Source organism: Microtus oregoni, unplaced genomic scaffold (assembly GCF_018167655.1).
Source record: "Microtus oregoni isolate MIOR12 unplaced genomic scaffold, Mior012 000077F_ref0000221, whole genome shotgun sequence".
NCBI lineage: Eukaryota > Metazoa > Chordata > Mammalia > Rodentia > Cricetidae > Microtus > Microtus oregoni.
Window position 1 is genome coordinate 445,551 of NW_024544029.1, and position 6,000 is coordinate 451,550.

Sequence of the window (6,000 nt, forward strand, 5' to 3'; positions counted from 1 at the left end):
AAAGGGAGCGAAGTTCCTGTATATTTTGTCTGCCTCCTGAACTTGGGTTATACGTTTCCAATGGTTATGGCTTCAGATTTTAATGTGTCAAGATTTGGGATGCTTAAGTGGAACATCTGTTTGCTTGCTTCTTTTACGCTGATCACGAAGCCCTGACCAAGGTTGTCTGGACGGGTTTTCAACGTTCAGTATGTTGAATGAGACTTCTACTATTATAGGTTGTTCTGCTCGGAAGGAAGCTTAAAATGACTAATTTTGTGAATTATTTTGGAGGATACTAAGAGCAAGGCCTGTGCCTATCACTTCAGGTGGCCTTTAAGCAATCCTCTGGGGCTTCCCAGCTTTGGCTCAGTGGAGGAGGTTGGCACGAGGCTGTCTGGATGGTGCTCAACATCCCTTCCTTCCTTTCTAGTGCACAACTGCTTCTGATGACTTTACTTACCTCCCAATTGGCAAGCTTTGCAGGTCTGGAAAGGTGAATGGGATGGAAGCGTAACTGAAGGAACACGGGTTTGCGAATCTCTGTATTTGGAATGCCATTTCAGACAAACAACAAACAAACAGACTCAGCCATCCTATGCTGAGATCTTTGAAGATCTGATCTTTGAAGATCTGATCCAAGCAGAACCATGCCAATGTCCTGGGTTTCTAACACAAGCTTCGCTATGATTGTTATTCTCCCAGAGTTACTCAATCGTGAATTAGAGTGTCATTATTGTTCTAGTTTTTCATCAATGGGATGGGGAGATGACAGGGGAGACTCCAGGTAGTTCCATGGTTGTCAGGCCTCTGGTGAAACACAACTTCCTGGCAGCAGGGTGTGACTTTGTGTCAGCTTGGAACCACTGTGAGACAAGAAGGGGCTTGGAAGAGGGTGCGTGCTTTGAAGTCAGCCTCCAAGGACTTCTCCAACCAGTTTCTGTCACCTAAGAACCTGTTCGCACCAACCAATTAACACATCCATGAAGTCATAATCCAGTTACTTCTCAACAGTGCCATCAGCTGGCGACCAAGCCTATAACACACAGACCTTTGTCGGGTGATACTTCTGTGTAAATTGTAAAATTTCTTAAATTGTTGAAAAACCACCCTGAATGGGGCAGTGGTGGTGCACACCTTCAATCCCAACACTTGTGAAGCAGAAGCAGGCAGATTTCTATGAGTTCAAAGCCAGGCTGGTCTACAGAGGAAGCTCCAGGATAGCCAGGGCTGTTACACAGAGAAACCCCATCTTGAACCACCCTCAAAAGAAAGAAAAACCACTCTGCACCCAAATTATGATGTAATGTCTGCATTGATTTCCCTGGCATCTGATATGTTGAATCTATACAGAATGGTTTGATTAAAAATTTATCTAACCCCAAGTCCACTTAAATGTTTAAAATAAATTAAAGCTCTTTGGAAACTGGGCTCTGTGCAGACGAGCCAGGCCTTCCAACTTTCTAGGGCCACTTTGGAGTCCTTGCGTTCCAAACAGGTTAGGAAGCAGTAATAAGGCCCATATCCAGAGGAATATAAATATTGTTTCTAATATAGTCTTCTTAAAATATCAGGCAGAGGCAGAACTGAACAGAAGACAGATGGTTTTAAACAGCTGGAGAAAGCAATTTGACTACAAACTGTGCCTAGTAATCTGCACTAAGAAAGAAATCTTCCCAGGTCTCTGTTGAAGGCCTTGGCTGTACCTGAAGAGGCAAGATGTTATTCAAGGAAACAGATTTCACCTGGGAAGAGTCATGCTCTTAAAATACAGTGCCAGAATGTCATAGACGGGAAATAAGGGTGAGGGCGACATTAACAATACACATATCCATTGATTGTCATTGAATGTCATTGGAAATAAGGGTGAGGGAAACATTAACAATACACATATCCATTGATTGTCATTGGATGTCATCGGAAATAAGGGTGAGGGCGACATTAACAATACACATATCCATTGATTGTCATTGGATGTCATCGGAAACAAGGGTGACGGCGACATTAACAATACACATATCCATTGATTGTCATTGAATGTCATTGGAAATAAGGGTGAGGGAAACATTAACAATACACATATCCATTGATTTCAATTTGGAAGCCTCCTGACTTGAAAAGCGCAAAATTTGAATTTATAGTCTTAAATGATTAGAATGGTTTAGGATTTTTATGAAACTGGCAGGTACCAAGGAGAGTCTCCCACTATTGAAAGCTGTGGGTATGATTTAAATATTTTGGAATCACCTAACAAGAAATTATACCATTTCTTTGAGTTAAAAAAATAACCTTTTGTGTTTCAAAACAAAAATGAAGCTAATGGATGCCCACAATTGTCCCCGAGAATCTTGGGAGAGACAAGTGGTAGAGTGAAGTCCACCCATCACTGCTGACAGTAAAGATGTAGTAGTCTCTTCTATGCTCTCAAGTAGACTGAGATTTTTTTTCTTCCTTATTTGCATAACTTTGCTTCTATCGACTCTAGGAACGCAAGTGTAAGCATCTTTTCTTCAGAGTCATTAATTTTATGAACTAAATGTAGAGCCACTTCTCAGTTTGAGTGAGGTGGCTAATCTCTAGAAGAGAACAGAGGTAGAGAGAAACTTTGTGTCCACTTTCGTTTTTTCTTTTCCTGATCTTACTTGAAAGCTATATCTTAAAGGCAGCTGTCTGTGTATGCACTTAGCAGCTCACAAGTACAGGGCTCACTGCGGCAGGTAACTCTTAACTGCACCTTTCATTGTGCTGTTGAAAAAGAGAACTATTGTTTTCCGCCATCTGCACTTGAAAACTGGCAGGCGAAGCTGCACAAATAGATTGTGCTTTTATCTATTTATGTATGGCTAGTCCTAAGTGTTTCTGTAAATATCATGTTCCCCACGGAAATGGAAAGTCCACAGACATAAGTGCTGAGGACATTTTTTCATTCCATTTCCTGAAAAGAGAATGTTAAACACTTTTTCTGTGCTTTCTACCTGTATCTCAGTTACTACCCTTCTTAGCTTACTTTTGTTTTAAATTCTGTAAGTTCTCTTATGTTTAAAGGTGCTTTCATGATCTTGGTTCACATTTTCATACACTTTTAATAGAATCAGGGACGACACTGTTCCCACAGCATTTTAAAGGACCTGAAGCCTTTGTAAGGTGTCTCTCCTTTTCTCTCTGTAACTTGCTTTCTTTTTTTCTTTTTCGGTTTTTCGAGACAGGGTTTCCCTGTAGCTTTGGAGCCTGTTCTGGAACTTACTCTGTAGACCAGGCTGGCTTCGAACTCACAAAGATCCGTCTATCTCTGCTTCTGTAGTGCACGGATTAAAGGTGTGCGCATCACCTCTTGGCTGTAACTTTCCTTCTTTCCTGCTCTCTGAAATATTTCTGAGCAGGGCATCACGCCATCAAAAGTAGCGTGGTTTCCACACAGCTCTGCAACCCGCGCTCTGTAAGCCTGGAAATCAGTGAATCAGGAGTTCGGGGCATGGAAGCAAAGGAGTCGCAGCAGTACGCTACAGCACCTGATGAGGTCGCTAGGTTGCTGGGGGAGGGGAATTAGCTACCCGGTTTGTGATTTTATAACCTACTTCCTAGGGAGTGTCCCAGACACCTGCAACGAACTTGAACTGGACTCCCCGCCACCTTGGCTTTGCCCAAAGGAGAAAAGAAAGGGAGCCTCCTCTGCCTCCACCTGGCTCCCCGTTGTTATTCCTAGCGTCTTCCAGTTGTTTCCCCCACACTTTTCTGATTTTCAGTTCTAAAGCTTGGCCGGTGACAGATTCTACTGTAAGATGAACTTCGCTATCTCGTTTCTCAGAACAGGATCGCGTTTCCCCTTATAATATTACAGAGGGATGTCTGCCCCAACAGCATTGATTTCCCTGTTATCACACTCTGGACTCCAGGAGGTTAAATAGCATCTAACTCTAGAGGCTGGTGGTGAATTCTAAGAAAGAGTCGTATTTAACATTGTTATCAAATTTTGGGTTGTCACAGTTCCCAAATATGGGCAATTGGATTATCATGTTGAAATTATGAAAACTGAAGAAAACTCGCTATTCATTCATTGCTCATTTCTGGAGAGTCTACTTTCCACGTCCTACAGCGAATATTTACAGGCGTGTGTTCCAGGCGGAACGAACATGGCATTGTGGACAGGGATGCAGCAAGCACTCTTCTCTTCTACAGCTATGGAATTTCATGCATCTTGCCCACTTTATTGTTCTCTTGGGGGACAGCAGAAAGGCAGTGGCTCATTCATAAGGCAAAAACGTCTCAAACACACATACAAAGAAAGATAAGGGGTTGGGGAGATGGCTCAGGAGTTAACAGAACTGGCTGCTTTTCTAGAGGTCCTAATTCAATTCCCAGCAACCATATGATGGCTCACAACCATCTGACTCCTTTTCTGTCATGCAGGCATATATACAAATGGAACACTCAAAGGATAAGTAAACACAACTCTTTTTTTTTTTTTTGATTTTTCGAGACAGGGTTTCTCTGTGGCTTTGGAGCCTGTCCTGGAACTCGCTCTGTAGACCAGGCTGGTCTCGAACTCACAGAGATCCGCCTGCCTCTGCCTCCCGAGTGCTGGGATTAAAGGCGTGCGCCACCATTGCCCAGCAAACACAACTCTTTTTAAAAGATAGAAAGATAAATGTTTACCAGAGCTTTGTACATTCAATATAAATGCACAAAATGAATAAAATGTTCATTTATTACCACCTGGCTTAAATTATATAGAACTACAGAATTTTGGAGGTTAAATTTTCTTATTTTTTCTTGTGTCCAGTACCCTTATTGTTAAGTCTTGGGCCTTAATTAACATATACATACACGCATGGAGTTACCTTGGGTACCCATGAAACCCATTAATCCCGTACGTTTAAATGGGTAAGCAAGAGGCCTGACCAAAATGGACCAGGCATAATAGGAACTTAGCCTTTTTTTTGTTATATTCTAAATGTGATTATTTGAAAGGCTAATACATTGAGCCATCAATTTTCTTTAGGGAGAAAGGGTAACTATTTCTATTCCATGAAGAAAGGTACTTTTTAAAATAGCAATTTATCTTACATCATACATTAGCCATGAGGACACAGAACATACTTTGGGAGATCCAGCTGTTAGTCTGATCATGTGAGTGGAGATGTCCAACACTGTTTATCTTTTCATGGGAATGATTACAAAAGTAGTCACAAAGAAACAAAGGATTATGGACTTCGGGGTATTAAGGATCTAGGCATGGTGGCATTTGCCTTTAATCATAGCACTTGGGAGGCAGAGGCAAGAAGATCTCTGTGAGTTCAAGGCCAGCCTGGTCTACACACAGAGTTTCAGAACAGCTAGAACTACATAATGGGACCCTGTCTCCATTTTTTAATATAAAGAATGTAGTAGAAAGTTTGCTGGCATTGGTAGATATTTATTTGTGCCATTTCATTTTGAGTATTGTCCATGAATTGTCTACCATAAGTAAAATATTCAGAAGAGATCTTTGTTTGGCTCACAGAGTGTGTGGCGAAGAAATTGAACCCAGGCTTGGCTAAAAAACTACCTTTTTGACTCTTTTTATGTCTTCTATATCTTCTACAGGTTTTTGCAAGCTCAGAGATGAATTCATTAAGACAATGATGCCAATTGTGGTGGCCCATGCTGGTAGGATTTGCTGAAGGAGGTGGAGACAGGAGGATCATGAGTTTGATGCTAGCCTGGGCTACACATTTTTCGGCCAGGCAGTGGTGGCGCACGCCTTTAATCCCAGCACTCGGGAGTCAGAGGCAGGCGGATTTCAATGAGTTCGAGGCCAGCCTGGTCTACAAAGTGGGGTCCAGGAGAACCAGGGCTACACAGAGAAACCCTGTCTCAAAAAGCCAAAAGAAGAAAGAAAGGAAGAAAGAAAGAAAGAAAGAGAAAAGAAAATACATGGTAAATTTGAAATCATAATTGTCTCAAGGTACGGTGCTGGGAGATGGTTCAGTTGGCAAAGAGTGCTGTGTAAGTGTGAGACCCTAAATTCACATCTGCAACACC